Source organism: Phodopus roborovskii, unplaced genomic scaffold (assembly GCF_943737965.1).
Source record: "Phodopus roborovskii unplaced genomic scaffold, PHOROB, whole genome shotgun sequence".
In the NCBI taxonomy this organism is placed as follows: domain Eukaryota; kingdom Metazoa; phylum Chordata; class Mammalia; order Rodentia; family Cricetidae; genus Phodopus; species Phodopus roborovskii.
In genome coordinates this window covers 1,248,760-1,260,098 of record NW_026126548.1, presented here as the reverse complement: position 1 = coordinate 1,260,098, position 11,339 = coordinate 1,248,760, and the positions used below count along the sequence as shown (strand labels likewise).

General features: G+C 41.8%; 1 pseudogene; it reads left to right on the top strand.

Annotated features, from left to right (window-relative positions):
- The first annotated feature begins 1,999 nt into the window (after nt 1-1,999).
- Nucleotides 2,000-2,396, top strand: LOC127234013 (ATP synthase subunit g, mitochondrial-like; annotated as a pseudogene).
- The last annotated feature ends 8,943 nt before the right edge of the window (nt 2,397-11,339 follow it).

The following is an 11,339-nucleotide window of genomic DNA, read 5'->3' as shown; positions in this document are numbered from 1 at the left end:
TTGGTCAAAGAAAAACTTAAATGAAACAAATCCTTAACACAAATTATGTAGGAAATATGGAACACCATGAAAAGACTGACCCTAAGAATAATAGGGATAGAAGAAGGAGGAGCAGAAGTCCAACTCAAAGGTACAGAAAACATATTCAACAAAATCATAGAAGACTTTCCCAACCTAAGAACACCAGCTAGACTGAACTGAAAACGTTTCCTCACCACATAAAAATCAAAACAATAAACATACAGAATAAAGAAAGGATATTAGGAGATGCAAAAGGAAAACAGCCAGATAACATATAAAGGCAGACCTGTCAGAATTACACCTGACTTCTCAATAGAAACAATAAAAGCCAAAAGATCATGGTCAGAGGTTATGCAGATACTAAGGGACCACGGATACCAGCCCAGACTACTTTATCCAGCAAAGCTTTTAATAACCAGAGATGGAGAAAACAAGATGTTCCATGATAAAACCAGATTTAAGTAATATATATCGACAAACCAAACACTACAGAAAGTACTAAAAAGAAAATGCCAACCCAAGGAAATCACCTATGTCCACAAGAACACAGGAAATAGATGAGCTCACAGCAACAAAACCCAAAGAAGGGAAATGAACACACATTGTCTTCACCAACAGCAAAAACAAAATAACAGAAACTAGCAATTACTAGTCATAAGTATCCATTAATATAAATGCTCTCAATTCACCTATAAAAGACACAGACTAACAGATTGGATAAAAAACAGTACTCATCCTTCTGCTGCATACAAGAAACACACCTCAACCTCACAGACAGACATTACCTCAGAGTAAAGGATTAGGAAAAATTTTCCAATCAAATGTACCTAAAAAACAAGCTGGTGTAGCTATCCTAATATTTAACAAAATAGACTACAAACTAAAATCAATCATAAAAGATAAAGAAGGACATTTCATATTCATCACAGGAAAAAATCCATCATGAAGAAGTCTCAATTCTGAACATCTATGCCCCAAACACAAGGACCCCATGCATTTGTAAAAGAAACATTACTAAAGCTTAAATCACAAATCAAGCCCCATACACTTATAGTGGGAGACTTCAACACCACACTCTCATCACTGGACAGGACTGCCAGACAGAAGCCTAACTGAGAAATAAGGGAACTAACAGAGGTTATTACTCAAATGGACTTAACAAACATCTATAGAACATTCCACACAAACATAAAATTGTATTTATTGAGTAATTCAAGCTGAGAAGTATAATCTAATTTAGGTCATTCCTGTGTTTTCCAATGATCTTCCAATAGTAGTATTTAAATATTATAGAAAGTTGTAGAGGTACATCAGTGTGTAAAAGAATTATCTGTTGTTTGGCTGCTTCTAGTATACTACTAATTTCTTCCAGTTATTAAAATAAAAATTATTCTTTAATGCTGGGTGGTGGTGGTGCACACCTTTGATACTAGCACTAGGGAGGCAGAGACAGGTGGATCTCTTTGAGTTTGAAGCCAGCCTGATCTACAAAGCTCATTCCAAGACAGCCAGAGATATTACACAGGGAAACCCTGTCTTGAAACCATCCCCCCCCCAAATAAATAAATAAATAAATAAATAAATAAATAAATAAGTAAATAAATAACTTAATCTGTTAAGTCTCTTAGTTGAAGTACTAAACGTACTTCAACGAACAGACTATTTCATATTGTTATTTTAGTTTTAGAACCAAATCTGATGTTTTTTTAAAAACATTTTTTCTATGCGAGCTCTGCATGTACATGTTTATGCCAGAAGAGGGCATCAGATTCCACTATAGGTGTTTGTAAACCACCATATGGTTGTTAGGACTTAGACTCAGGACTTCCCAGAGAACAACCAAGCCAGTGTTCTTAATCTCTGAGCCACCTCCCCAGCCCCTGAGAACTCTCCTTTAAGTAATCTTTTAAGAAAATAAATGCCAGGCCTTCTGAGGGTAACATTCAGCCGGCAGTGGAAAGACCTTCCACCCTAGACCATGGCCAAGTTGGTTTGTAACTTCTTGGAGGCCTCCGGCGCTAGTAAGCGCTGCTGTAACTTACCCTAAACCTCGATTTGGCACTATGCTAAGGTGGAACTGGTTCCCCTTACTCATGCTGAACTCCCTGCAGCTATTCAGAGTGTGGAAAAAATAATTCAAAGTCCTAAAACTGGTAGCTTCAAACAGCTTACAGTTAAGGAAGCTTTGCTGAATGCTTTGGTCGCCACTGAGGTGTGGATGCAGTTTTATATCAGAGAGATCACAGGCAAATGTGGCTTCATTGGCTATGATCTTTGAAGAGTGATCTTTAACATCTGATTTTATTTGAGTTTTTATTTGAATGTTCTTGAACCACATGTAATGGGACTGCTATCTGCATAAAATACTAGCTGTCAAGAAAGAAAAGAACTGCAGGGTGATGGTGGCACAAGCCTTGAATCCTAGCACCCAGGAGGCAGGGGTAGGCCAAGCTCTGAGTTTGGGGCGAGAGGCCAGCTTGGTCCACAGAGTGAGTGTCAGGACAGCCAAGGCTGTTACACAGAGAAATTCTGTCTTGAAAAACCAAAACAAACAAAAAACAACTGGCACATTTTAGAAAATAAAAACATTCATTTCCTGTTTTTTATGGTTTAATTTGAATTTGAATTTTTAAATTTTTCAACAGCAAAAAATGAAATACACACTTGCTTACTGTAGAAGTCTGTTTCCCTGTTGTTATTGCCAGTCAACTAAGGAATGAAATGTCTTCATATATCCTTGTTTGTAATGTTTATTTAAAAATTTTTTAGTGTGTGTGTGTGTGTGTGTATGTGTGTGTCCACAAAGGCCAGAATTAGGCTTCTGATCCTCCTGGAAGAGCAGGGAACACTCATAACCTGTAAACCATTTGCCTAGCCCTTCCTTCCTCCTTAGTCCTTCTTTTAGGGGCTGGACAGACAGATTAGCAGATAAGAATGCTTTCTACTGTTGCAGAGGACCCAAGTTTGGTTTCCAGAATTCATGTTGGGGAGCTCACAACCATCTGTAACTCCAATTCCAGGGGATCTGATGCCCCCTTTGCCTCCTCAGGCAGTGCATACATGCAGTACACAGACATACATTCAGATAAACATACATATTTATTAAATAAAATAATTGAAAAGAAAAATATTATTTCAAGCTATTTTAACTGTCTGTGTATTCCTAACATTCAGAAAATTAGGAGGAACAAATTTAAATGGGGACTGTAATAGATGGAGATATTGTCAGTTACAAAATAAGGCAAAACTATTCAAAGTAAGATTTAACTTAAACCATAGCTGTTGGAGCCTGTGGGTATATGTTTGCACTTCTTTTTTTTTTTTTTAATTAAAACTTTTAATGTTTTACTTGAAATAGAATTTCATCATTTTCTCCCCTCCTTCCCTCCCTGTAGCACCTTTCACCTCTTAATTACCCTCCCTTGCAGCCCTTCTGTCTCCTCAAGTCTTTATTTTTTCTTTTTATTTTATATATCGATCCCAGTTCCCTCTCCCTCCCTCTTTTCCTCTCTCTCACTCTCCCTGACCACCCTCCCCTCCCATCCCCCCCACTCCACAAGGAGAGTGGTGCCTTCCAGGAGGGGTCATGTAAATCTGTCCAGTCATTTGGAGTAGGGGCTAGGCCTTCCCTCCTGCTTCTAGGTTAAGGGAGTGTCCCTCCATGGGGGATGTGCCCCCAAAGTCCTTTTGTACACCAGGAATACATCCTGGTTCCAGTGTCAGAGGTCCCTTAGACTGCCCAGGCCTTCTAACTAAGACCCATGTTCAGGGCATCTGAGTCAGTCCCATTCTGGATTCCCAGCTATCAGTCTGGGGGCCCATTAGCTCCTCCTTGTTCAGGTCAGCTGTCTCTGTAGCCTGGTCTTGTCCCCATTTTCTTATCTCTCTGCATCTGGATTCCTGTTCAGCTCAGTGTTTAGTTGTGAGTGTCTGCTTCTGCTTCCATCAGCTACTAGATGAGGGCTCTATGATGGCATATAAGTTAGTCATCAATCTCATTATCAGGGAAGGGCGGTTAAGGTAGCCTTTCCCCTGTTGCTCAGATTGTTTGTTGGTGTCAGTCTTGTAGGTCTCTGGACGTTTCTCTAGAGTCAGCTTTCTTTCTTTCTTTCTTTCTTTCTTTCTTTCTTTCTTCTTCTTTTTCTTAAAGATTTTTTTTATTTATTTTATATAACCAAGTCCATTTAAATGAAAATAAACATTTATAGACAATATTTGGGAATTTGGGCGTCGTTCTTTCCAAACTACTTCCTGCTGGTAAGGGGCGCTGCCAGGGGGAGTTCTAAGAAGATGCAGAAATCCTGGCTGTAGTCTGTAAGGCTGCTTTGTCCAGCTGTTTTGAATGTAGGATCACCTGGTACTCTGTTTCAGGTGGTCTGGCTTGATCAAACCACATTACTCTGGAAGGAATCCACAGCTTTTCATTTTCTGTGGAAACAAAAATAGAAATGCTTTTCCCCAGTAACTTGTCCTTGAACTTAAATTTTGGAGTCAAAGCATTTTTTTTTTTAAATTTAATTTATTATTTTACCTGTCGATCCCAGTTCCCTCTCCCTCCCTCCCTCCCTCCTTCCCTCCTTCCTTCCCTCCCTCCCTCCCTTTTACCCTCTCTGCCCTCTCATATGCACCCTAACCACACTCCCCTCCCATCCCCCCACCCCAATTCCATATGTAGGGGAATGCCATCCAGTTGGGGTCATGTAGGTCTGACAGGTCATGTGAAGTAGGGACTAGGGCTTTTCTCCTGTCTCTAGATTAAGGCAGTTATCCCTCCATGGGGGATGTGTTCGCAAGGTCCTTTTGTGCACCAGGGATACATCCTGGCTCCACTGTCTGAGGTCCCTTAGACTGCTCAGTCCTTCTGGCTGAGACCCATATTCAGGGGGGCCTGAGTCAGTCCCATGTTGGCATCCCAGCTATCAGTCTGGTGGCCCATTAGCTCCTCCTTGTTCAGGTAAGCTGTCTCTATGTGTTTCTGCCGCCTGGTCTTGTCCTCTCCATCTGCATCTGAGTTCTACTTCGACTCAGTGTTTATGTATGTGTGTTTGCTCCTGTTTCCAACAGGCATTAGTTGAGGGCTCCATGCATAAGTTAGTTGTTGATCTCACTCTCCGGGAAGGGCATTTATGGTAGCCTCTCCACGGAAGCTCAAATTGTTAGTTGGCAGCAGTGTTGTAGTTCTCTAGACTTTTCTTTGTGTTCAATTTTATCTTCAAACCAATAATGGCTCCCTCTTTTATGTTCTCTCTCTCTCTGTCAATCTCTCTTTTTCCTGTCTTCTATTCTTAACCAGGCTCAATCTTCCTGGTTGCCCATGTTTTCATTTCTTCCCCCTTGTTTTCTCCTACTTCTCTTTCCATTCGCTGTCCCCCCCACTTCCCTGAACTCTGGGGGACTTTTCCCTTCCCAGTTCTGTGAGGGACTTTATATGAATCTCTTAGAATACACCTTGTATCCTAGTTCCTCTGGTGGTGTGAATTATAGGCTGGTGATCATTTGATCTAGGTCTAAAATCCATATATGAGTGAGTACATACTGTGTTCCTCTTTTTGTGACTGGGTTACCTCATTCAGGATGGTTTCTTCAAGTGCCATCCACTTGCTTGTGAATTTCAAGATACCATTATTTTTTTCTGCAGAGTAGTATTCCATTGTGTAGATGTGCCACATCTTCATTAACCATCTAGGTTGCTTCCAGGTTCTTGCTATTACAGATAGTGCTGCTATGAACATAGTTGAACAGATATCTTTGTTGCATGGATGTGAATCCTTTGGGTATATGCCTAAGAGGGGGATTGCTGGGTCCTGTGGTAAACTAATTCCCATTTTCCTGAGGAACCGCCATACTGATCTCCAAAATAGCTGTATGAGTTTGTACTCCCACCAGCAGTGAAGGAGTGTTCCCCTTTCTCCACATCCTCTCCAACATGAGTCATCATTGGTGTTTCTAATTTTAGCCATTCTGGCAGGAGTAAGATGGTATCTCAAAGTTGTTTTGATTTGCATTTCCCTGATAGCTAAGGATGTGGAGCATTTTCTTAAGTGTCTTTCAGCCTTTTTGATTTCCTCTATTGAGAATTCTTTCTTCAGTTCTGTACCCCATTTTTTAATAGGGTTATTTGGTGTTTTGTTGACTAGTTTCTTGAGTTCTTTGTATATTTTAGAGATCAGCCCTTTGTCGGATATAGGATTGGTGAAAATCTTTTCCCAGTCTGTGGGCTGCCGTTTGGTCTTGTCCACTGTGTCCTTTGCCTTACAGAAGCTTCTAAGTTTGAAGAGGTCCCATTTATTAATTGTTTCTCTCAGTGTCTGTGCCCCTGGAGTTATGTTCAGGAAGCAGTCTCCTATACCAATTGTTCAAGGGTACCTCCTACTTTCTCTTCTAAGAGGTTCAATGTGGCTGGATTGATATTGAAATCTTTGATCCATTTGGACTTGAGTTTTGTGCATGGCGACAGACATGGGTCTATCTGCAGCCTTCTACACACCCTCATCCAATTGTGCCAGCACCATTTGTTGAAGATGCTGTCCTCGCCCCATTGTATAATTTTAGCTGTTTGTCGAAAATCAGGTATTCATAGCTCTGTGTGGTCCAAGCTCTCTAGGAGGCTTCTCCGCAGACAGGGATCCAGGGATGGGGTCAAGGATGAAGATCCAGTAGAAGATGCCAGCAGGTACTCACAGTGGTCTGGCAGAGATAGGTGGATCTCTGGGAGGGGCCCGGGACTCCAGCAGAGGACTGGAGGTGGGGTCAGAGACCAAGCAGGTGGAAATTACAGGTGGTCCCGCGTGGATAGTCAGGTCTCCTTTGTTCAGAGTTGCTCTGAGAATTTTCCAAAATAGGGTGGACTGTTGGCTCCACTCTCTGTCCCAGTGCTCAACCAGAGTGGCAGGACCGTGGGTAGGGTCGGGCACAGGGTAGGGGGTAGGCTGGCATCGGGGATGCTTGGGGATGTATCAGAGCTCCAAGGGTGCTCTGGATGGGGACTGGAGACAGGAGCAGCAGGATCAGGGGCCAACCCAGGGAGTTCGGGTGGGGGAGGGGGGGAAAAGAGGTTGTAGGGGACAGGCAGCCCCAATTGGGCCCAGAATCACCTCTGGCCAATAGCTGGCGGAAGAGGACAAAGGCTGAGCTGAAACTTGGGAAGGTTTTGCAGGATAGTAGGATCTCACTGGAAACTGGAACTCTCCAGCTGAGGCCTCTTTCTTTAGCAGAGGCCCGGATTTGGGGGTCAAGGATCTTGTGGAGAGGAGCTCAGAGTCTAGAGTCAGCTTTCTGTTCAAACCTATAATGGCTTCCTCTTTTATGGTCTCTCTCTCTCCCCCCCTCGTTCTCGTCTGTCGTCTGTTCCTCCCCTGACTCAATCTTCCTAGTTCCACATGCTCTCCTTTCCTCCCCTTCTCTTTCTCCTAGCTCCCTCTCCACTCACTGCCCCCCCTCCACTCCCAATATGCTCAGGAGATCTTACTCCCTTCCCTTTATGAGAGGGATCTTGTATGAATCTCTTAGGTTCCTCCTTGTATCCTAGTTTCTCTGGCAGTGTGAATTATAGGTTGGTGGTCCTTTGCTCTATGTCTAAAATCCATAAATGAGTGAGTACATACCATATTTGTCTTTTTGTGACTTGGTTACCTCACTCAGGATGATTTCTTCAAGTTCCATCCATTTACCTGCGAATTTCAAGATTTCATCCCCCCCCCAACTGAGTAGTATTCCATTGTGTAGATGTGCTACATCTTCTTTGTCCATTCTTAAGTTGAGGGGCCTCCAGGTTGCTATGAACATAGTTGACAGATGTCCTTATTGTATGAATATGGATCACTTGGTTACATTTTCCTGAGGAACCGCCATACTGATCCCCAAAATAGCTGTACAAGTTTGCACTCCCACCAGCAGTGGAGGAGTGTTCCCCTTTCTCTACATCCTCTCCAGCATAAGTTGTCCAGAATAATTTTAACCATTCTGGCAGGAGTACGATGGTATCTCAGAGTTGTTTTGATTTGCATTTCCCTGATAGGTAAGGATGTTGAGCACCTTTTTAAGTGTCTTTCAGCCTTTTTTATTTCCTCTATTGAGAGTTCTCTCTTCATTTCTGTACCCCATTTTTAATAAGGGTTATTTGATGTTTTGGTGACTAGTTTCTTGAGTTCTTTGTATATTTTGGAGATCAGCCCTCTGCCAGAGGTAGGATTGGTGAAGATCTTTTTCCAGTCTGTGGGCTGTCGTTTGGTCTTGTCAACTGAATCCTTTGCCTAACAGAAGCTTCTCAGTTTCAGGAGGTCCCATTTATTAACTGCCGATCTCAGTGTCTGTGCTACTGGAATTATGCTCAGGAAGCAGTCTCCTGTACCAATTTGTTCAAGGGCACCTCCCACCTTCTCTTCTAAGATGTTCAGTGTTGCTGGATTTATATGAGTTCTTTGATCCATTTGGATTTAAGTTTTGTGCATGGTGATAGACATGGATTTATCTGCAGTCTTCTACATACCATCATGCAGTTGTGCCAGCACCATTTGTTGAAGATGCTTTTCTCCCCCCATTGTATACTTTTAGCTGTTTTGTCAAAAATCAGGTGTTCGTAGGTGTGGGTTAATATCAGGATTTTCAATTAGATCCCAATTGGTCTACCTGTCTACTTTTGTGCCAATACCAAGCTGTTTTCAGAACTATAACTCTGTAGTAGAGCTTAAAGTCAGGTATGGTGATGCCTCCTGAAATTCTTTTATTGTACAGGGTTGTTTTTGCTATCCTGGGTCTTTATGAAGTTGATTATTATCCTTTCAAGGTCAGTGAAGAATTGTGCTTGGATTTTGCTGGGGATTTCATTGAATCTGTAGATTGCTTTTGGCAAGATTGCCATTTTTACTATGTTTATCCTACCTATCCAAGAACATGGGAGAAATGGTAGCACTTCTACTGGCTGTTTAGTTCCTTCAGTCTGATGCAGACTTCACTGTAGGTCCAGACCCTGCCAGCCACTGTTTTCATGCAGCAACCACAGTGCCAGATGCCAATAGCTTGTCTCTACATCTTGGTCTTGCTGCAGAATGAGCAAGTGTACTTGGTATGTTGGCCAATTTTCATTTTCTTCACCATTTTCTGGAGGGAAGCACCATAGTGGGTCCATATTTCCCAACCATCTGAGCCTTCTTGGTTTATTTAACCATGTCATGAAACCTAAGCCCAAGCCCAGAGACAACTGCACTTTTTAAGCAAGAAAAGGCAAAGGCTCTATATAAAATATATCTATTGTTAATACCTATATTTGAGACTGTTGTGATTTGTATTTAAGGCTTTGTGAATGGGATATAATTTAATTTTAACTTTTCATTATGAAAATATCTCTGCCATGCAAAAATAGTACAAAGACTTCTCTAGGTATTCACTCAAGGTCCCCAAATGTTAAACTACATAACCACAATAAAAGAATATGAAAACAGGAAAAGTAGCTGTCAACATACAGGCTGCATTTGAATCTTGCCAAGTTTCTAGAAGGACCATTAATTAATTAATTCATTAATTTTTTAAAAATCTCTTGGAAAATTGTATTTAGACGTTTGAAAAGATGGCTCAGGAGTCAAGAGCATGTACTGCTCTTGCAGAGGACTTGGGCAGCCCAGTACTGCCTGTAACTCTAGCTCTTAAGGACCCAATACTCTCTTTCAACTCTTTGGGTACCTGCAGTCATTGGCATGTGCTTGCCACTAGCTAACCATAGCAGTCTGGCAAGCTCCATCCTCTGATCTTCAGACAGGGTTTATTTGTACAAGCAAGATATCAACTTACAGGGCAGTTAAAAATAAAACAAATCTTTCAAATTTGGAAAACAAAGGTCTGTGCATTGTGTGTGGTCAGTACAACTGACCATCCCATAGCTGAGAGTGATACTTTTACCTGCATTTCCTGTATGAAGAAACAGACATCAGCAAGTTCAGTAATTTGGTTAATTAATTGTTAAGTGCTAAAGCTAAAATTTGGCTCCAGGTTTTTAACTCCAGAATTCACATTGTTGGCTACTGTGTATGTCCTACTGATACAGCCAGAGAAGTGTCACTCTGTAAACACAAATGTCCATGTCCCCAGACACACCTGGAACTGTGGCCCCTTCCCCCTAGGGGTTACTTCAGGCTTCTCTGCCTTCATCTTGCTTGGCTGTCTGCATTACTTTCTCTGCACATCCATTGGCTTTGAAATAAAGTGCTTCTCATTGGCCTGACTGCACTTGGCACCCTGACTTGGCACTACTGGCCCAGAAACACCACAGGAAACTGACCTAGTAGTTATTTTCCTGGCAGCGCTCACCATAGCCTCATGCCCATATCCAGCCATTTATTACACATCTATATTTTGAAAACTTTTGAATTTTCAGAACATGTTAAATAATAATATAGTAAATACAGCATATGCTTTACATAGCTACAACCACTAAAAATTAATTTTTTCAACCAGATTCAAATGTACATTCATGTGCAGTTTGAATATTTTCTGTATGACTTAGGTTGCTGTGACCATGTGAACACTGGCAACTTACCAGAAAAGCTTGTAAGATTTATTATCAGGTTAAATCCATGGCTAAGGCTTATAACCACAAAAGGTATCCCCTGGAAAAAAAAGCAACAGGAAAAAGAAAAACACTGAGTGGAACTAAAAAAGACAAGGTACCCATTTTAAAGTCCTTTCCCCTTCAAATCAGAAGTCACAGCAGACATGCTTTCTGTCTGATATTAGACATATATAAAATGGCTCTACCAGTTCTAACCTCAAGATCCAAGGCTGTTAATTTTTTTTAAAGATGTGTTTTTGTTCTGTGTTGATGAATTTTTGCCTGCATTTGTGTACACACCTGGTGTGTGGAGACTGTCTTTATTTTGGTCTTTTCCACATATACATACATACATACATACATACATACATACATACATACATACATATATATATGGCTATTCTTTTTATGAGAGTAATGGAACAACAGCTCAGTGTCATACCTTGTGGTTGGAGCAGGCAATACTCAACCAAGTGCCACCCAGGGCCTGTAGCCTCTGGTGCCAGGTGGTCAGGCACAATTACAGTAAGTAAGTGCAGGCTGGGGAAGGGGGTGGAAGGGAGAGAGTGGCAGCTTCACAGACTGGGGAGAGGGGTGGATCTGAAGAGGTGAGGTGGTGAGGAACAGGCTCACATGAATGGCCTGCTTGTCACCCAAGTCCAAGGTGATGTCCAGGCCTGGGCTGTTGCCAAGGTCAAAGTCTTGGGCTGAGGCCCTAAAGCAGCTGAGGGGACCCGAGTTAATGTCTATGGTTCCTGTTGCCACTGAAGTCTGT